A 23293-nucleotide genomic window follows, 5' to 3' on the forward strand; every position below is an offset into this window, starting at 1 on the left:
CTTAGATATTTGCTGAAGTATGAGGGACCAAACCATTTGTTCAGCAGATTCTGAATGTATACAGAGAAGGACGGTACAAATGGTCACAGGTTTGCTTGATTGATGAGAGCAGTCATCTTCTGAAGACAGACACAAATTATCCCGCAAAAGTCAACTTATGAAAGTACATGAACCAGTATTAGTGAGTAATCTAGAAACATTCTTCGCCTCCTACATGTAGCTCCTGTAGTAACACTGAAGACAATGTCAGACTATTTACAGTACACATGGAGGCATTTAAGCATTCAGTATTCTTTCACTCCATACGTAACTGCAATCAGGAGAAAACCTAACACATGGTACTGTGCAAAGTACCCTCTGCCATGCACTTCACAGTAGTCTGAGGCATAGGTACGCAGATGCAGATGCAGAGATCTTGGATCCTCAATACCCTATTGCATTTTGCTCACAAGAATAATGATGCAGTTCCACAGTACTCGATATAAGGTACATATATGAACTTTATGGTCTGGTTGTGTGTGTATTTTTAACCTTTAAACACACGATATTTTTTATTTTTATTGAAATAGTTTCCATGGCTGTATTTAAGTGTGATAAATGTCAGGAAAATAATAATAAAAATTATTTTGAAATTTGCGGCTGTTAGTTACAAATTAATGGTTTGTAGCTGATAAGCTACATAATGCTTTTATCAGTTAACTGACATGCCAAAGTGACAGTCTTGCACCAGCTGGCTCTATGTAATGACGCTCCAGTGCAAGAATGAACATTGTCCAGAGACACACGTACGGGCTTCTTATCTGATATTAATAAAAAAAATTAAAAAATGAAGTACCAAGTTTCAGGATATTAATAAAAAAAATTAAATATGACACAGAATTCAAAATTTTTCAACTCATTTTGGGCCTAATAATTTCATCCTATTACATACAAAATGCCTTAATGGAATTTTTAATATTTTGAAGCACAATATAAACTACACCCTTCTCACAATGAACCCAGCTAAATCCATTACATACAGGAAATCTGCAAGTGACTCACTTGGTCCTGTCTTACAACCTTTTGGGTGCACATGAGCTTTTGGTGCCCTACTTTTCTATTTTGATTTGATTTGTTTTAGAGTGCAAAGACAACTAGGGTCATATGCACCAATGTCAGAACTGTAGAACACCGAGAAAAGATAACAACATGTTATGCCTAAGTGACGGAACAAAGGACAGCTAAAAACAGGGACTTGGAGAAAGGCCCATAAAATACACCATAGAGAAATGGTGGTCATGAACTAAAGATGACATGGCCTTCGCCATATTGCTACGACAGATAAAAAGTGAAATGCAGTCGAGAGTCTGTGCGTCATTCGCTAAAATGGTTGATAACCCAGAAGGAAAACATAAATCAGAATGTAGGTGTTAAAAAAACAAAAGGGCATTCCATCAGGATACGTCAAACGATCAATGGTTGAGTGCAATGAACACAAAGTGGTGGGGGATCAGCATTTAACAAATAGCGGTGGCTAAAAAGACATTGACCAATACACAATGCAGCTAAAATGATCTCCTCATGGTGAGAGGGCCAAAAGAAGATTGTCCAAGCCGCTGGGAGAGGTTAATGGTGATAGCAAAGAGGATGACAGTCAGGACTGAACCCTGATGCACAAAGTTTTCCTGGATGAAGGTGTCTGACAAGGCAGAACCCACACGTACCTTGCAAACTCTGTCTTTTGAAAACTCCTGAAGGAGATGGGGCATGCGGCTACAGAAGCCCCATGTATAGAGAGTATGGAGGGTACGAGGCCTCCAGCAGGTGTCCTAGGCTTTCTGAAAACCTCAACACGGCCACCGTCTGGTATTTATGCAGAAAACCATTCATGACATGGGTTGACAAAGTGACGAGATGGTCAACTGCAGAACAGCGGGTTCGAAATCCACACTGTGCAGTGGTCAGTAAATTATGAAACTCAAGCCACCATACCAGCCAGACATAAATCATATGTTCCATCACCTTGTGAACACAGCTCTTGAGAGAAATGGGGAGGTAGCAAGAAGGAAGGCTTATGCCCTCACTGGGCTTAGTTATGGGTATGGCAGTGGCTTCAAGCCAGCATCTGGGAAATGTGCACTCTGCCCAAATGAGGTTGTATACATGAAGCAGGAAGTGCTTGCTCACAAGAAGAAAGTGCTGAAACATCTGAATTTGAACACTGTTCAACTCTGTGGTGGAGGACTGGGATGAAGGAAGAACATGATCTAACTCCCTCATAGTAAAGGCGGCATTGTAGCACTCACGATTCTCATAACAGAAGGGTATCGCCCGAGCCTCCTCTGCTCATTTCCGATGGAGGAAAGCAGGGTGATAGTGGGTGGAGCTCAAAACCCCCACAAAAAAGTGGCCCATGATGTTGGAGATAGAAATACGGTCCACTATGACATCATCTGCTACTGTCAGGCCAGAAATTGGGGAATGGGCCTTGATCCAAGACAGCCATCGGAGGTTGGCCACACAACAGAAGAGGGAGTGGAAATGTTAAAAGAACTGGTAAAGGAATTCCAGCAAGCTTTTTTGCAATCCTGAAGAACGTGATGACAATACGTATACATCTGTTTATAATGAATGCAGTTTGCCTCCGAAGGACAATGGTTAAAAATATAGAGCATATCTCCACGTGCAAATTGCATTGCGGTGTGCCTCAGGCCACCAAGGGACCACGACACTGTGCAGTAACGAGGAAGTACAAGGAATGGAACATTCTGCAGTGGTAAGGATAATGTTTGTAAGATATTCTACCTGGTCATCACAACCGGGGAAATGTTAGTAGGTGGGGTAGGAGTCAGGAAATCAATAGCACATGGGAAATTGTCACTTGAGTACGTGTCAGAGAATGGACCACTCGAGACAATGGGCAAGCTGGGCAGTGCAAAAGGGTAAGTCCAAATGAGAATAGGTGTGTGTGAAGTCTGAAATGAACATGGGTGCTCCCATGTAAAGACATATGAGGTTAAGTTGATTGAGGTCAGCTAAGAGGGAACCTCTCTGACAGGTTCTGAGAGACTGAGAGAACCCCAAGGGGGATGGTGCGCATTACGGTAACCAAGGAGCAGAGAGGGGTGAGGGAGTTACCCAATAAGGCGGAGGAAGTCTGCTCTGGCGACACTAAATGACAAAATGATGTAAATGATACAAAGGGAAAAGATCAAGTAAGGAAGCAAAATGTGGAATACAACAGCTTTCAGCTGGGTAGTCAGGGAGACTGGTTGATTATAAATATCACCCTGGATGAGCAGCATCACTCCTCCTGAGATGGAATACCAACCTCGGGGGACAGGGAAGAAATGTGTGGGCTCAAAGCAGTTGTGAGGAAGCAATTTTGTTTCCTGGAGGCAGAGAACATGTGGATGCTGGGATTCCAAGAGCAGCCAGAAGTCCTCTTTGTTGAATCAAAGGCTGCAAACATTCCATTGAAGTCACTACTACAGGGCACAGAGGCTGGAGGATCCTGCTCCACAAGGTCAACAGAGGAGTTGGCATTCTCCTTCTGTCTGTTTACGGAGTCCAGGGCAGAAAAACTGTTGGCGGTGTGCACCAGCGACACAGAGGCCAGCCAGCAGATGGTATCACGTGACGACACCATCGAAGAGGAGCTCACAGTCGGCGAAGGTGAAGACCGTTTGCCCTTGTTTGATTTCTTGGAGCCTTTCTGTCTGGCAGAGAAAGACTCAAATGTCTGTTGACTGGAATGACATAGGAAGTCTTTGCAGGTTTGGTGACTTGTTGCACAGCTGGAGGAGGAGATATGGATGCTACCATGATACTAGGCGATTTTACAACTGCATTGCTGAATCTGAGATTGCATGTCTGCATGGCCATGTCCTTTGTAGAGCGAGATGTAGCAAGAACAGTACTGTAAGTGACAGATGGTAGAATGCAGGGTTTCTGACTAGCTAACGACTTGCGTGCAAACAGGTAAGGCACTTTTTCCTTCACCCAGATCTCCTGGATCACTGCTCATCGAAATACATGGGACAAACTTGGGAGGAGGCGGCATGGTCGCCACTGCAATAGGTACAGTGGGGAGGGGGCGGACAATCACCCTCATGAGCAGCCCTACTCCATGTTACAAATTTGGACAGGTATAAACAGGAAATTCGAGTGCCCTTGTAACATTGACACTGGCAGAAGCACATCGGGTTCAGAATGTACAGTCTGACTGTGATTACTTCTTGGTCTGCTTTGATCTTTGATGGAAGAACCACTCTATCAAAAGGGAGAAAAAGAGTGTGTGTGGGCACTAAGATTGTATCTACATATTTCATCACCCTATGAGCTGCAATGACACCCTGATCAGAGAGGTATGTTTGGATTTCTGTCTCAGTCAGACCATCGAGCAGCCTAGTGTAAATAACTTCTGATTCTCAGGTAAAACAACTGCTTGAAGCTTCGCTCCTCCAAGGCTATCGTGTTCATGTCAAGGCCCATAGAATGCTGAATTCTTCATGTGGTGTTGTCTCCAAAAGCAAAGTACCATTGTGTAAATGAGAGCAGGATTTCACAGGGCCGTCGTGGAGCAGTGGGGAGGGTCTTTCAATCATTAGCCTCATTCTGTTTATGTTTAGTAGACGTTGACTGTGAACGTGATTGGCTCATTGCAAGAAAATCCCCCATCATTGCCAGTGTCTCCGATGGCTCGCTCCTTCCAACTGGTGGCCCCTATCGGAGGGAGGTGCACCCGTGTTATGTGATAGTTCACATTTCAGGTCACACCTCCCAAACACCTGACAGAGGGACCAATCGGCAATTTGGGAAGGCAGCTCACGGCAATCACCCCTCCCTGGGTCTGGCCCGTAGCAAGTGGTACGTGCAAACCCAGGGCTGGGAATTACACATTACCCAGTCACCCGTTCACGTGTCAGACGCATGGGCTGTCCTTCGGGAGCGCACAGGGAGGAAGAAGAGAAAGAGGAACCTCAAACGTCAAAGTAGAGGAAGAATAGGAGGAGGAGAACAAAGAAAGAAAAAAGGAATGATAAACAGTGGAGAGACTGTTCTGATACTTGTTACTGAAAATGCAGAACTCATTTCCAATAACATCACAGACACATTCCCCAAAGGAGGTGAAAATAATGGCAAGAGGATAGACATGCAGTGCGGAAGGAGTAAGATGCTGCGCAGGCTGGAGCCCCATGGTAGGCAAGCATGAACCCACAAAAGAAAGGCAAGCCCCCTGGGGGCCACCCTTCTTTGGTTGGATTTGTTGCTCCACTTCATTGCTTGATCTCCCACGTTTCGGTGCAGTGGTACCAGTCTGGCACATGCATTCAGCAACCTCTGCTACTCTTTTGTACAAAATCCACACCCTTACTATGCCCACGTCTAGGAGATTGTAGACTATTCGTAGATACCACTTCTGAGATATATGAGGTTCATTCAAATGAAACCTGGACAATGCATCTACCTTTGCCTTACACATAAGGTGGCACCACGTAACTGCGGGTATGGTGACGCCATCTATTGGAAGAGAGACTGATGTATGCACATCGTTTGATGTTGCATAGTGCTAATGTGGTTTCACGCCGAAGAGGAAGTGGTCACACAAGTTATCCTCCACTATTCAACGCACAGGCAAGTAAGTAGAAACAACGAGGAGTGATTCAATTTTTGGCAGTGGACAGAGTTGGAGGCCGTGAAATGTACTGATGGATGAAGGCTGTGTACAGTGAGTACAGTTTCAATCATTCAAGTGTTGTGGAATGGCGCAAACAGTTCCTTGAAGGCACGAGTCACTGGAGGATGATGCTCATCCAGGACAAGCTCATCGTGTCATCACACCCGAGATGGTTGCGGAAGGGAATGCTTTAGTCTTGGACAACCGCACAATCACTGTGAACGAGATACATCGGTTACTGGGTATTAGCACTGACCACACCATAATGCATCGACACTTGAACTTTCGAAAAATCTGTGCACAGCGGGTTCCCCACTAATTGACTGCCGAACTGCATAATACTTGAATGTTACTGTCTTTGAGTCACCTGCAACATTATCACGAGGAAGAATATGGCATTCTGTCACGTACTGTCACAGGTGACGAAACGCGGTGTCATCGTTTTGAACTGGAAAGCAAACATCAGAGCAAGCAGTGGGAACTTGCGACTTTGCCACCTTCAAAGAAATCAAAGGCTGTGCACAACAGTTCTGGTAAGGTAATGATATCCTTGTTTGACCACACAGGCCCACTGGCCAGCGTTATCAAGCCACTTTGTAGAACCTTAGAAGAGCCATAAAGTCGAAATGTCAAGGCATGTTGTCCAATGGCATTATCCTTCTGCATGATAATGCCCCCCCACACACGGCCAACACCGTGAAGATGACATTGCAGCAGCTTTGGTGGGAAATGCTGGAACATCCACCATACAGACCTGACCTTTCACGATGTGACTCATGTGCTTGGACCTCTAAAACAAGCTGTTCACAGACATCGATTCTCAGTGGACTACAAAGTGTGTGACTGGGCCCAGGCATGGATCCGACTTCAAAGATGGAATCGACCGGCTAGTGTCGCAATGGGATAAATGTGCTAACAGTTTTGGTGACTATTTTTGAGTATGTGTACTGTGTATAGCTACATTTTTGAGTTAATAAAATTGTTACCATTACTTTAGACTAGTGACTGGGTTTCATTTAAATGCAGCTTCTAATTATTTTCTGTCTGGCCTTACACTGACTAATAAAGCTACACCTCTCATATGTTTATTATACAACTTTATCAACTGTGGACTTCACACTGTTATTCCTGTTTTTCTTTTCCTGTTATATCTGCTAAACTTTCATACAAGTTGCTTTGCAGAAAGAGTAGAAAGAAGCGTAACATTGTACACTTCAACTCCTCCTACTGTTGCCACATATTTAGTACATGTACATTCTTTCCAGTTTCTTCAATTCTTCTCCTTTTGGAAGCTTGAAATCTGTCACTCTGTTTAATACCACATCAGCAACTAAGACTGAAATGGGCATGTGATCATCGGCACTGCACGTTGGCACAGTGGCAGAGCATTGCATGGTCTGATGAATCCCAATACCTTCTTCTTCAAGCCAATGGGAGGCGCAAATCCATCTTCCAAGGAACAGCTCCTTGATCCCTGTACTGTAGGATGGAGGCAAGATGGTGGCATCTCTATTATGATTTGGGAGATATTCACGTGGGCATTCATGGGTCCAGTGGTGCACTAGCAAGGCACCATGATGGCTAAGGAACATATGGTACATTGGTTGCCGACCACGTACACCCCCTTCATGATGATCATGTTGAAAAATGCCCCTACCGTCCGGAAACAAGATAATGCGCCCCATCACAAGGCCAGGAGTGTGATGGAAAGATTTGAGCAACACAGTGGGGAGTTCCAATTGATGTGTGGCTGCAGCTGCTGCTTTGTTTTGTTCTATGGCGCAAAAACAACTAAGGTCACACACGCCCATGTTAGAACACTGAGATGAAGAAGGAGTTTAAAGCGACTACACGTTAAGCACAATCGATGGAAGGGAGGAGAGCTAAGAACAAGGGCTTCCTTAAGGAGAAAGGTCCACCCATATTGCTACGACCGAGAAAAAGAAAAATGCAGTCGAGGGCCCGCGCATCGTAAGTAGTTAAAAGTGGTACCACCTGTGACCATTTGCTTGTACTATGCACTGAATTAAGAATACACAAGGAGTTCAGAAATTCCCATTCATACTTCTAGGACTTTTACAGTAGAGTGAGTACAAAATATTTTGCATAGGAACCCATGTCCAGAAATGTACCATTTCCATGCTACGACAGTTTCAATTCAGTTCAGATGCTTAAAGGGTAATTCATGTTGTCATCAAGGTACATTGGGAAGAAAGTTTTGACTTTTGACGTCATCTGTCAGTTGTTGACCACATGACCCCCAAGCACACTTCCACCCGATCCACGGACATGAGCACATCATATTTTGCTTTGTCATCTTTCTGTGGTTGATATCAGTTGTTTGTTTGTTCCTTATTTTTGTTATTTGTTATGAACTGTTTCTTTTCGTTATTTCTTTGGTTAGAATTTGCCATAAATGACGAAAGCTTAATTGAACCAGTGAGGCAGCAGTATGAATGATGTGAGCGTACTAAATTACTTCCCATCTACTACATTTATAAACTGGATTTTTGAACATACCAGTACTGTATTTAATATCTTACAATGAAATGGAATGCAATGTGGCTGCAACTATATGCAAAAGAAGTACTGTCGGTCGAAACAGACAGATTAGCTAGTGTAATTTATTTATATGTTGTCAGGCATTTCAAAAAAGGTTTCAGTCCATATCTTTAAGATATGTCACAGACACTGCAACATTACACTGGACTGGCAACTAAAACAAACCCAATTTTTCACAGGATGTGATGGCAGCTCGTAACACTATTTCCTTTTCATAATTCTAGTTGCAATTTTATGTAACAAATGAAAAAATCCCCTTCTGTACAGCTTCCTGACTTTTTTGGAACCAAACTTTTTTTTTTTACTTGTGTCTTCCTTCTCTAATCTACAAGCTATACTTGTAAACTGCAAACCATTTAAGTCCAACAAATGTCATTTTGGTACAAATGTGGACTCCAGCATACACGTATATAACCTCAAGCGTTGTGTATGTGCACTTCACGTGCAAAAACACTTGAAAATTGCGAAAATCACAATTCCCGTGCAAAGTAAGGCGAGGACAGCCATGTGAATTGAGATCATGTGATTTGAACTGACTTTACGTTCCGTGATGTGATGGACAGTGTTAATATAACTTGACATGATGGTGCTGTGCCAGGGTGGCCGGAGTGAACTGGCCTTAACGCATCCACTTCTGCTTGAGGAACTGAATTAGGCATGACACAGTACAATTATTATCTACGAATTCAAAAGGAAACATAACCAAACATCCATTTATCAATTAAGCACATTTCTCTGTATTAACCTTGTGTGTTTACATTATTCAAAAGTAAAAAAGAACCCAACATAGTAAGCACAGAACAGTACTGATGCACTACAACAGCAGCTCCATGTAGTGACCACCAATGTTGTTACAGACATTGTAGCCCTACTTACGAAGCATGTTCTGATACACGCTCCCCATCCCACCTGGAGTCTCTTCAATTACTAATGCTGTGGCCAGAACTCGTGCCACCAGAACTTACTCTGTCTCTATAGGAGTCTCGCAAATTAAACTTTGCATACTACACCGCAAACAGTAGTTCATAGGAGTTAAATCCAGGGATCGTGGACCACCTCAGCCTATCCATCTGTCACCATATCGTCTGCTGAAATATCTTCAAACCAGAATGAGATTTTCACTCTGCAGCGGAGTGTGCGCTGATATAAAACATCCTGGCAGATTAAAACTGTGTGCCCGACCGAGACTCGAACTCGGGACGCTTGCCTATCGCGGGCAAGTGCTCCACCAACTGAGCCACCAAAGCACGACTCACGCCCGGCACTCACAGCTTTACTTCTGCCAGTACCTCGTCTCCTACCTTCCAAACTTTACAGAAGCTCTCCTACGAACCTTGCAGAACTAGCACTCCTGAAAGAAAGGATATTGTGGAGACATGGCTTAGCCACAGCCTGGGGGATGTTTCCAGAATGAGATTTTCACTCCGCAGCGGAGTGTGCGCTGATATGAAACTTCCTGGCAGATTAAAACTGTGTGACCGACCGAGACTCGAACTCGGGACCCTTGCCTATCGCGGGCAAGTGCTCCACCAACTGAGCCACCGAAGCACGACTCACGCCCGGCACTCACAGCTTTACTTCTGCCAGTACCTCGTCTCCTACCTTCCAAACTTTACAGAAGCTCTCCTACGAACCTTGCAGAACTAGCACTCCTGAAAGAAAGGATATTGTGGAGACATGGCTTAGCCACAGCCTGGGGGATGTTTCCAGAATGAGATTTTCACTCTGCAGCGGAGTGTGCGCTGATATGAAACTTCCTGGCAGATTAAAACTGTGTGCCCGACCGAGACTCGAACTCGGGACCCTTGCCTATCGCGGGAAAGTGCCCCACCAACTGAGCCACCGAAGCACGACTCACGCCCGGCACTCACAGCTTTACTTCTGCCAGTACCTCGTCTCCTACCTTCCAAACTTTACAGAAGCTCTCCTGCGAACCTTGCAGAACTAGCACTCCTGAAAGAAAGGATATTGCGGAGACATGGCTTAGCCACAGCCTGGGGGATGTTTCCAGAATGAGATTTTCACTCTGCAGCGGAGTGTGCGCTGATATGAAACTTCCTGGCAGATTAAAACTGTGTGCCCGACCGAGACTCGAACTCGGACACACAGTTTTAATCTGCCAGGAAGTTTCTTATCTTCAAACCACTTATGAGAAGTAAGATGGTATACCACCGTGCTGAACCACTTATCCCAATGGACATTCAGTGGCACAGCTTCCATGACTGGGTCCAACACCTTTTGTAGGAAGATTATGTGGTGTAGGACCAGTTTGCTAGAGTCAGAGGAGGTATGGCCCAATCACGTGACGGTTCCAGAATATCTGCCCACATGGCTGATGCGGAATTCCCTGAACATGCATGGCACAAAGGTTTTCATCTGCCCAGACATGGCTCTTTTGCAAAACCAGAACACAGTACCTAGCGAACTTACACTCATCTGTGAACAGAACTCAATGTAGAAACGGGTGTGTCAATGCAGCAGTGACGGATGTAGTTGTTGCTCGTGCAGAACATCCCAGACGGTACTGTGGCTAATAACCATTCCATGCACAATCGTTCGAGCACTTTTTGATGGGTTCTCTTTAATGCAATGCAGTGCATCATTAAATTCGGGCGTGCAGTGTTGCCATGGAGCATCACAATCTTGCCTCCTAATGGTGAAGGTACCTCTTTCTCTGAGCCGCTGCATAACTTGGGCAAAAAGTTTGTTTATAGTATGCTACAGTGTGGAAAAAGTTTGTGAAATAGTCGACTAGCAGCTCTTCACTTACATAATGCTTCGAAATAAACAACATGTTTTCAGAAACACGTACCAAATCATGTTAGATGCACAGGCGTTTAGTAGGTCTTGCAGCAAAGCAGACGTTAAGCGACATCATATGACCGTTTAGTACACGTCAACCTGTCTACCCTATTGCATATTTTTTTGTTTCCCTCATCACAAGGGGATGCCTTATACATCTAAAAAGTGACTTAGAATGAAAACAGCACGTTTCCAGAGATGGGTTCCTATTCAAAATATTATATACTCAATCTCTCACCAAGTTCTAGAAGTTTGTAATGAGAATTTCCGAACACCTTGAATGCGAATGCACACCACATGCATTACCGGTAAAAGAGAAACTCACATGCTATGTGTTGAAGGGAAGTGGTATGAGCCTGATCTGCTACACCATGTATTTAAGGGTCAATTTTCACACTGAAGGAAGTACTAGCTACAGTACTCTAGTTGAGTTGGTATAAAAAGATCCCTAACTGCTAACAGTTCTGTTACCAGCTTTCAGCTGCACAGCACTAATGGCTGCAGGAGAAACCAATACTGCTGCAAAAACACTGTGGCATTGCCATAAAGATGTTTACAAAATCACGTTACGTGACTGGCTGAGGTATGCGCGCCAAGGTACGACACCCAGCCCACTTTCATTGTCAGGGACTTTTTATTATGCTGACTCGACTCTACTACAGTCAGCCAATTATGAATAAGAATAAGTTATATCCAAACTGATACCATGTCTAAGAGCCCTGATCTCTTATAATAGACAACACTTGGATCATAAATTTTATTACCGACTACCGGTTTCAATCTGCGCCTTCAGGTCTGGCACTGTAAAGTGACACTGCATATTGTATTTTTGTTAGTTTTACACCACTGTCGACAAAATGCACTTGGTGGCAACACATCTGAAGGTGATCTGCGCCACAAATTGAAATCAGTAGCCAGTAATTAAATTTGGTGATCCAAATGGTGTTTGTTTCTGTTATAAAAAGTTATATTAAATGAGTGTGTGAAACAACAACATCAGATTGAATGAGAAAGCTAAACATGTACATGAAAGATTTGCCTGGGTGACCAATGATTTGCCCAACTTACAGGAAAGTATTACACATCTGTACGAACAGCAAGAATAAAAAATGGAAGTGAAATATGGACAAAATTTTAAAAACTCAATATGACATGAGAGTAATCTGCCTCATATCACCAGTTCTTCACAGTATTTTGGAAACAGAAAATGCTACTGCCTTCAGTTGATATTTGTGGAGCAGACTGTTACATAACTAAGTTCATCAGGCTCCAGGCAGTTGCCCTGGGCCACGGTGACACTGGGACACCTGAGGTGAGCACTTGGCACCTCTAGAACTTGTAGCATCGCCTGGGATCTCTGATGCCACTGCGCTCTCTGACTCGGACGTCCGTGCTGGTCAACACTTGCCTGACAGTGATTGGCGGACCATGGAGGGGTCGCGAATCCTGGGTGGAAGTTGTTGCTGCCCGCAATGCTGTAACCTTACACCTCCGTAACAGGTTTGAGGTGCTGCCCATTGCTGAAAGTACTTCTGAGCCAGCAAGGAGGGCCTCGCCTGTTGCAGCAGTGGCCGGTCTTCTTGAGAGGTCCAGATAATCACAGAGGGTGTGATTACTTGTCATTGGGAGCTCCAAAGTTAGGCGGGTGATGAAGCCCTTTAGGGATACTGCAGCTAAGGACGGGAAGAAAGCCAACGTGCACTCAGTGTGCATACCGGGGGGGAGTCATCCAAGATGTGGAAAGGGTCCCTCCGATCCATGAAGGCTACAGGGTGCAGCCAACTGCAGGTGGGGGCTCATGTCGTCACTAATGATGTGTGTCGCTATGGATCGGAAGAGATTCTCTCTGGTCTCCGGCGGCTATCTGAGTTGGTGAAGACGGCCAGTCTTGCTAGCGAGATGAAGGCAAGGCTCACCATCTGCAGCATCATCGACAGGGCCGATTGCGGACCTTTGGTACAGAGCCAAGTTGAGGATCTGATCGTGTAGGCTGCAGATTCCTTGACTTGCGCCACAGGGTGGTGGGGTTTCAGATTCTGCTAAATAGGTCCGGTGTCCACTACGCACAGGAGGTGGCTACATGGGTAGCAGGTGCTATGTGGCATGGACTGGGCAGTTTTGTAGGTTAGACAGTCTTGGGAAAGATCAAAAAGGGCTCCAGTCTCAAAGGGTACAGGGCAAAGAAACGACGAGAATCAACCAAGCAACAGGCGGTTTGTAGTTGTAAAGTGTCATAGCTGTGTTGTGTTGGAAAAGTACCAGAGCTTTAAGCGCTGATAGAAAGCACCGACACTGAAATCGTTATAGGAACAGAAAGCTGGCTAAAGCTGGAGATAAATTCTGCTGAAACTTTTATAGAGGCGCAAACCGTGTTCAGAAAGGATGAATTAAATAATGTAGGTGGTAGTGTGTTTGTGTCTGTTGGCAGTAGTTTATCTTGTAGTGAAGTTGAAATAGATAGTTCCTACAAATTACTATGGGCAGAGGCTATACTCAACAGCCATACCAAAATAATAATTGTCTCCTTCTACCGACCAGCCAACTCAGATGATATAATAGCTGAACGGTTCAAAGAAAACTTGAATCTCATTACAAATGAGTACCCCACTCACATAGTTATAATTGGTGGAGACTTCAATCTACCCTCGATTTGTTGGCGATAATACATGTTCAAAGCCGGTGGTAGACAGAAAACATCTTCCAAAATTGTACTAAATGCTTTCTCTGAGAAGTACTTTGAACAATTAGTTCATGAGCCCACATGAATTGTAAATGGTTGCAAAAACACAACTTGACCTCAAGTAACGCTGATCTAATACAGAGTGTCATGACGGACACAGGGATTAGTGAACACAAGGTCATTGTAGAGAGCCTCAAAACCCTATCAACCAAAACCACTAAAAATAAATGCAAAATATATCTATTTAAAACAGCAAATAAAAATTCGCTTGATGCCTTCATAAGAGAGTGTCTCCATTCCTTCCAAGCTAATTATATAAGTGTAGGCCAGAAATGGTTCAAATTTAAAGATACAGTATCGGCAGCAGTAGATAGATTCATACCGCACAAGTTAATGAGAGACAGGATTGATCCACCATGGTAAACAAAACACATCAGAACACTTTCGCAGAAACAATAAAAAAAAGCATGCCAAATTCAGAAGAACGCAAAATCCCCAAGACTGGCTAAGTTTCACAGAAGCTCGAAATTTAGTGCAGCCGTCAATGCGAGATGCTTTTAATAGTGACCACAATGAAATATTGTCTGTCTATTTCTACTTCTGCATTTCTCATGTTGACAGCTATTATTGATTCGAATTCTGGAGTAGTTACTTCGTCTTCTTTGGTGAAGAAATTTCTGAAGGCTCTGTTAAGCAACTCTGATTTGTCAGCACCGTCGTCGACAGTATTACCAGTGCTATCGCGTAGGGAATGCATTGATTGGGTCTTGCCACTAGCTTGCATCACATACGATCAGAAACTTTTTGTATTTTCTACCAGGTTTAGAGACAAAGTTGCATTGTATGGTTTTGGTTTTGTTTTGTTTTAACGCCCCTCCCCCCCCAAAAAAATGAGGTCATACGCGCCAAGTCAAAACTATAGAACACGAAAACAGAGGAGTTAGGGAAGACTAAACGTGAATCCCAACTGACATAACAGAAGACAGCTAAAAACAGGGTCATGTAGAAAGCGCTACAAATGACACCATTCAGAAACGGAAGTCCAGAACTAAAAATTAAATGGCCTTCATCGTATTACTTTGACAAATATAAAATAAAATTTTGTCCACAGCCCGTGCGTCATTTGCTAAAAATGTCGATAAATCATACAGCAAACCCAAGCAGGAACGTAAATGGCTAAAAACAAAAAATGGATGTTCTGTAAGGAAGTGGACAGTTAGAACTTGGGCACAAAGACTACTATGTGGTGGGGGAGCACAACTTACCAAATTATGATGGCTAACAAGGCAGCCTAGTTAAAAAGACCTCCTCCCAGGGCAGGGGGCAGAGTGGAGGCGCAGGAGGGGAGGCGCTGGAGCGGGGGGGCGGGGAGAGGCGCAGTAGTGGGGGCGGGGGTGAGGCGCAGGAGGGGGGCGCGGGGTGAGGCGCAGGAGGGGGCGCGGGGGGAGGCGCAGGAGGCAGGCGCGGGGGGAGGTGCAGGAGGCTGGCGTGGGGGGAGGCGCAGGAGGCGGGCGCAGGGGGAGGTGCAGGAGGCGGGCGCAGGTGGAGGCGCATGTGGGTGGGGGGGTGGCGCATGTGGGCGGGGGGTGGCGCATGTGGGCTGGGGGGAGGCGCATGTGGGCGGGGGGGGCGCAGGTTGGGAGGCGTGGTGGAGGCACAGGTTGGGGGGTGGGGTGGAGGCGCAGGGGGGTGGGTGGGGTGGAGGTGCAGGGGGGGTGGGTGGGGTGGAGGCACAGGAGGGGTGGCAGGGAGAGGCGCAGGTGGGCAGGAGGTGCAGGTATGGGGGGAGGTGCAGATATGGGGGGGAGGTGAAAATATGGGGGGAAGGTGCAAATATGGGGGGGAGGTGCAGAGATTGGGGGGAGGTGCAGAGATTGGGGGGGAGGTGCAGATGGGTGGGGAGGTGCAGATGGGTGGGGAGGTGCAGATGGGTGGGGAGGTGCAGATGGGTGGGGAGGTGCAGTTGGGTGGGGAGGTGCAGATGGGTGGGGAGGTGCAGATGGGTGGGGAGGTGCAGATGGGTGGGGAGGTGCAGATGGGTGGGAGGGCCGAGAAGAGTGGACCATTGGCGGTCCCGAAGGGACACCATCTCCTGACAGTCAGTAACACAGATATCATTGGAGGGAGTTTAGGTACTTGCTGGCTGAGGTTCAAAGACTGTAGCTTTTGCAGCAGTGTCAGCAGCCTTGTTTCCTGGCAGACTGACATGACTAAAAACCCACAGAAACATCACACTGGCTCCATCAAGAGTGAGCAACTGACAGTTTTCCTGGATCTGCTGCAGTAAGGGATGAGCGGTGTATAGCACACATAGACTTTGCAGGACACAATACTGAGGAGTGTGCTGGAAGCCAATGTCTAAAGACACGGGTGCCAATGACAATGACACACCTGACCCCACAGAGCAACCAATGTGTTCAGAGAGCATTCAATGTGTGTGAAGACCAGTGCGAAGGTCTTGAAACTAAAGGGGATAGACCGAGGCTGGAGTAGTGTCCTTAGGAAGTGAATGAAGGCCAAGGTTAACAAGGATAGTGAAGGGTGCACACCCACTGGGAAAGGTGCAGATAGTGTGAAGTTATGCCACTGTAGCAAGTGTTGAAAGCAGGCTCCATGAGGTAACAGAAGAGGGACATATCACATACTGGCAATCAAAGGACTCATCGAAGGAGGTGGAATAGGATGGGTGGCCAAGCATGGCAGAAGAACAGCATGCATACCTGCTGAGGAGAAAGTCACGACAGCAGGACAATGATAATTCAGAAGTATCAGTATACAGACTATCAACCGGGGGAGTGGTAAAGGTGCCAGTGGCCAAACGGATGCCGTGATGGCGGCTAGTGTTGCGATGGCATAATAGGGATGGATGTGCAGACACCTGAACATAACACCCATAGTCGAGTTTCGAACGGACAAGGGACTGTTACGTACTGAGGAGGGAGGTTCGATCAGCACACCATGAAGTATCATTGAGGACACATTGAATGTTGAGGAACTGCATACAGCGGGCTGCGAGGCAAGTCACATGGGAGAACCAAGAGAGGTTACTATCGAGCATGAGTCCCAGGAATTTCGTAGTTTCAACGAATGGAAGGACAAGACCCAAGGATGGTAGGAGAAACCATTTGCGCCGCCAGAAATTCAGGCAGATGGTTTTGTCAGTGGAAAATCGAAAGCCATTCTCGATGCTCCTGGAGTAAAGATGCCACTTGATGAGACAGATTTATGGAGAACTGTTGTAGATAGCAAAATCGTCAACAAAAAGGGAGCTTTAGATTCCCAGTGAGAGACAGGCCGTTATAGGATTAACGGCGATAGCAAAGAGGACGACAATCAGGATGGAACCCTAAGGCACAACGTTTTCCTGGATAGAAATGTCTGACAAGGTAGAACCCACGTGTACCTTGAAAACTCCATCTTTTAATAAATGCCTGAAGGAAACAGGGCAGACTCTCACAGAAGCCCCACATGTAAAGAGAACAGAGGATACCAGTTCTTCAGCAGGTGTCGCAGGCCTTCTCCAACTCCAAAAACACAGCCACATTCTTATTTCTGTAGAAAATCATCATGACATGGGTGGGCAAAGTGATGTGATGGCCAACTGTAGAACGCCACACTAAATCCACACAGTGCACTAGTAAGTTAAATTGTGAGACTTGAGCCACCATACCAGATGGGCATGAGTCATACATTCCATCACCTTGTGAACACAGCTGGTGGGAGAGAGGGGGCAGTAGCGAGAAGGAAGATTTCTGTCCTTACTGGGCTTAGGTATGGGTATGGTGGTGGCTTCACACCAGCGTCCAGGGGATGGGCCCTCTGCCCAGATGCAGTTGCACATATTAAGCAGGAAGTGTTTGCTCGCAAGAGAAAGATGCTACAACATCTGAATGTGGATGGCGTCTGGCCCTGTGGTGGAGGATCGGGATAAACTGAGAGCGTGATCTAGCTCCCTCATATTGAAGGCGGCATGTAGCATTCATGATTTGGAGAAGAGATGGGTATCGCCCAAGCCACCTCCGCTCGCTTCCGATGGAAGAAGGCAGGGTGATAGTAGGAAGAACTCGACATGTCCGCAAAATGGCGGTCCAGAATGTAGGAGACAGCAATAGAGTCCATGGTGACATCTGCTACTATCAGCCCAGATATTCGCGAATGGATCTTGGTCCCAGAGAGCTGTCAGAGATTGGCCCAGACAGCAGAGGAAGGGGTGGAAATGTTAAAAGCACAAGTGAACGAAATCCAGCTAACTCTTTTGCTATCCCAAAGAGAGCGACGACACTTTGCACACATCTGTTTATAATGAATGCAGTTTGCCATCGTAGCATGATGGTTAAAAACGTCTTCATGTGCGAATTGAATCGTGGCATGTCTCAGTCCACCAAAGGACTAGGACTTGACGTGGTAATGAGGAAGTGTGAGGAATGGAACGTTCTGCAGCAGTATGGATATCATTGGTGAGATAGTCAAGCTAGTCATCGCAACTGGGGAAATCTTGTTCTTTGAAGGTCGCCAGGGAGGAGTAAGGCCGACATTCAGCCTTATGAAGCTGCCTTTTGGGCATGCACGCAGATGGGGTAGGAGTCAGCAAAGAGAGAGCACAGGAGAAATGGTCGCTCGAGTAGGTGTCAGAAAGAACGGACCAGATGATGGGCAAGCAGGGCTGTGCAGAAGGATAGGTACAAATGGGACTAAATGTGCAAGAGGCGGCAAGAAAAGTCGGTGCTCCAGTGTCAAGACGGAGCTGGATCATTTGATTAAGGTGGTCAGCCAAGAGGGCACCTCTCTTATATGTCCTAGGAGAATCCCAAAGGGGATGATGCGCATTTAAGTCACCGAGTAGCAAAAATTAGGAAGGTAACTGATTAATAACGTGAAGGAAGACTGCCCTGGTGACATCGAATGAAGGAGGGACACAAATGGTACAGAGGGGAAAAAAATCAGGTGGGGAAGGAAAAGGCGAACTGCAACAACTTGGAGATATGTAGTCAGGGAGATGGGTTGACTATGAATGCCATCCTGTATGAGCAACGTGAGGCCCTCAAGAGATGGAATGACGATCTCAGGGAGAAGGTCAAAACGAATTGGGAAGTAATGTGAAAACTCAAAGTGGTCGTGAGGGTGCAATTTCGTTTTCTGAAGGCAGGGTACAAGGGGATGCTGCAATGCCAAAAGCAGCTGTAAATCCTCTTTGTGAGATCGAAGTCCGCGAACGTTCCATTGGAGGACAGTCATGAGGAGGAAGAGATCTAGAGGTGTCAACTCGGCAGCCGCCGAGTAACAGCTGGTGTAGAGTCGCTACTACAGGACACTGAAGCATGAGGATCCTGCTCCATGGGTTCTACAGAAGCATTGGCTTGCTTGTGCGGTCGGTACATGGAGTCTGACGCTGAACAATGATTCGTGGTGCGCACCTGTGAGACAGATGATGTGCGGGCTAACGTCCCACATGGCGACGTCATCGAACAGGATCTTCGAGTTGGCGAAGGAGAAGGCTGTTTGCCTTTGGTATGCTTTTTGAGCCTTTCTGGTTAGAGGAAGACACTGGTGTTGTTTGGCTCAAGGGATAAAGGAAGTCTCCACGGAAGTAATATTCCTGTCCTTTCCTGCCTACTGGTTGTGTAGCTGGTGGCTTCGACAGTTGAGGCGAGAATTTGATGGTTTGCTGCATAGCGGGACGGGGGATGGCGATGCTACCTCGACACTGGGCGATTTCGCAACCTCAGGGCTGAATTTGAGGTTGCATGTCTGCGTGGTCATGTTCTTCATGGATCGAGGATTAACAAGAACAGAACTATAGGTGCCTGACAGGAGAATAAAATTGTAAATTGCGACCTACTGGGTAAGGAGTTTGTCCTTTACCCGAATTTCTTTGACAGAACACTCATCAAGATACATGGGACAATCCAGAGAGGAGGCGGCATGGTCGCCATTGCAGTTGATACAGCTAGGAGGAGGAGGAGGAGGAGGAGGAGGAGGTGGCGGCGGACGATCACCCTCATGTGCATCCCTACCACAGGTTACACATTTGGCTGGGTGTCGACAAGATGTTCTAGTGTGGCTGAAACAGTGACACTGGTAGCAGCCCATCAGGTTAGGATGATTTCATAGTTTGCTTTGATGTTTGGCGACACCACCACTCTATCAAATGTGAGGAAAAGAGTGTGGGTGGGCACTTAGGAGGAATCTACCTTTTTCAGTACATGATGGAGGGCAATGACACCCTGATCAGAGGGGTAAGATTGGATTTCGGCCTTGGTTATACTGTTGAGCATTCTGTTGTAAATTACGCCACGGGAGGAATTCAAAGTTCAATGGGCATTGACACGAACAGGGAGCCATGGAGAAGTGAGGCCGGCCAGTGTGGCCATGCGGCTGTAGGCGCTTCAGTCTGGAACTGCGTGACCGCTAAGGTCGCAGGTTCGAATCCTGCCTCGGCCATGGATGTATGTGATGTCCTTAGGTTATTTAGGTTTAAGTAGTTCTAAGTTCTAGGGGACTGATGACCACAGATGTTAACTCTTTAGGTCTGTCTTTCAGTCCAGCCCATTACTCTTCCCCTTCGAGGCATAAGCTAAAGCAAATATATTTTCGTATAACAGAGAAAGTCGTTGCTGTTGAAAGTAGAGGAACTGAACATTGGGAACTTATATCAAGTTCTTTTTTTTGGGGTGGGGGCCGGGGAGGAACGGCGTTGAATGAGCGTGAAGTTGAGTCTATAGAAGTGCAAGTTGAAAATGAGGATAATAAGAAGTGTGTGTGCGCTGCCCTTTCCCAGCGCTGCAACTTCATTCACATAACGGATGATTCACTGTAACTGCCTGGTATATATGTAGTAGTGCACGTAAATCACGCAAACATAACCATCCCTAGGTTTCCACTTCACATATTCTTGTTACCGTCAGGCGTCATTTCAATCGAAGCACCTGGTCGGTGTTAGAGCCAATATTATCGAAATGCAAGACGGATAAATTTCCTGCTTTTCACGTATGCGCAATTTCAATGCATTATAGAGAAGGTATTATCAGAATGTCTTTCTTTGTAGACGTCTATGGCAATGCATGTTTCGAATGCTTTAATTTCAGTGGGCTCCATGCACAATTAATCTAAAATAGAACGAGGGTCGAACGACTGTCTGTACGATTCCATATGAGACCTAACTTATGGTATCTGGTCTTCGTGGTCTCTATGCGCAATTTATGTTGGCCGCAGTAGAATCGTTTGGTAGTCAGTTTCAAATACTGGTCTCTAAATTTCCTCTATGGTGTTCCTAGAAAAGAATGCTGTTGTCCAAGTACTTCTGCTTGAGTTACCAAAGTATCTCAGCGCCACTTACGTTTTGTTTAGGCCTACAGGTAACACATCAAACAGCCATTCTCAGAACTGCTTCGTTGCCTTCCTTCAATCCGAACTGGTACGGATGAAGGACACTCGTGAAGCAAGCAGGACGCTAGTAATATTGCATCCGAATGTTACTGGTTTGTTTTTCCTACCCATCAGCATTAACTGGCACTTCTCCGCATTTAGGGCTAGGGGTAGTTCATCACACCAACTGGAAATTGCGTCTAAGTCGTCTTGTAACCTCCTACAGTCACTCAACTTTGATGTCTTACCGTACACTGCAGCATTGTCAGCAAACAGCAGCAGCACACTGCCGTCCATCAAATCATTTATGTATAAAGAGAACAGTAGCTGTCCTATCGCAGCAGTGACGATACCCTTGTCTCTGACGAACACTAGCCATCGAGGACAACATGCTGAACATAGTCACTCACGTATCTCTGAACTTATTCCATATGCTTGTGCCTTCGTTAACAGGCTGCAATGGGACACTGTGTCAAATGCTTTCCTGAAATCTAGAAATGTGGGATCTACCTGTTACGCATCGACCATACTTCTCGAGATGTCATGCGAGAAAAGGGCAGGCCAAGTTTCGCATGAGCAATGCTTTCTAAAACCATGCTGTTCATTAACAAATGTATTGGGACAAGGAGGCTTCTGCACCACTCTGCATTGTTACCAGATGTATCCAAGATAGCTGCAATGATGTCATACAAGATGGTGGTGTGTAGATTTGGCAACAGCACATGACTTCATCCAAGATGGCGGCCATGAAGTCATTCAAGATGGCGGATTTTGGTAGGAAGATAGGTCAATTGGGTGACCTCCACTAACCTAACCCCCTTCGCTCCCCCAGGGAATGGCAGGAAGTTCAAATTCCATCAGGATAATACACCACACCACAGTTATCTGTTCTAACATAATAAAATCGAGGGAAGATAGGTCACTTTGACTATCTACACTAACCTAAGTCACCTGACCGCCACCTCTTCCTAGGGATTGGTGGGAGAGTAAGAAAGGAGTGTATTTTATTTATTTTCGAACATTTTATTTAGGGAGGGATATTGAAAGATAGTATATTTATCACACTGATACAAAACACACGCTCTGACCTGCATGGGGCCATGCCACACAGCCCACAGACCGACCGCCGCCCCCGTCCAAATAACGCATAGCGCAGCCTACAGACCTGCTCGCAAAATAATGCAACAGACACGTGCAGGCACTGACTGCTGCCCCCTGTCCACTGGACCGCACTTGCTTCCAGAAGTCGAGATGCAGCAGCAGCCCCTGCAAAATGATGCACAGGTCCCACAAGCATGAGGTGGTGGCACCCCTTTCATATTTAACACCTCATAAATTCCTCTCGAAATACGTGATCACCAAGGCACCATTGCTGATGCGACCTCATGTGGGCGAAGACCTGTTTTCAGAGTGCAGATGCTCCAATAGCGCGCATGTGCACCGACTCCAACTAAGAGACTCCCCAAACACACTGAATAATCGTCAACTTTGGAACTCATGCACAGCATAACCGTTCACAAAATTATGCAACAAACACCAAAACAACTACTAAATCCTCAAACCATATTGCATGTCTAACCCTCACAGCGCTTAAACAGCAGGGAAAAAATCCAGTGCACAAACACTCAATGCATTCCAAACTATCATTGACCACAGCTATCAGGCTAAGCCAGTGCAGGAGCTTTTGTTATACTGACGTCACATGTCTGTCTGTCTGTTGGTTTGTTTATCTATCTGTCTAAATATGCGTCAAGTCAACCTCTGGGCCATGCATGCATGTGAACCCTCCCTCAACCTGCAGTCCAGTGAAAACCTAATTGCCTAGCGGGTCAGCCTCGCAGACACTGCAGAAATCGTTACCAGAATTTCACAGGGTCCTTTGTTCCTCAGGTTCCTAATGGAACATGCGAGCTACGTCTAGCCATGTCTCCATACCCAGCGTGGCTCATGCTTCATGGTGGAATGTTTTTCCTGCTGTCAATATTCCTCTCTCAAACGTTAAACATTCAAACAGCTGAAAGCCTGTGCATGCATGCGAAAACACCCATAATCATAAAACCATTCTCCTTGGCTGGAGGCTGGCCGGTGTGGCCGTGCGGTTCTAGGCGCTTCAGTCTGGAACCACGTGACCGCTACGGTCGCAGGTTCGAATCCTGCCTCAGGCATGGATGTGTGTGTTGTCCTTAGGTTAGTTAGGTTTAGGTAGTTCTAAGTTATAGGAGACT

This window comes from Schistocerca piceifrons, chromosome X (assembly GCF_021461385.2).
Source record: "Schistocerca piceifrons isolate TAMUIC-IGC-003096 chromosome X, iqSchPice1.1, whole genome shotgun sequence".
NCBI classification, from domain to species: domain Eukaryota; kingdom Metazoa; phylum Arthropoda; class Insecta; order Orthoptera; family Acrididae; genus Schistocerca; species Schistocerca piceifrons.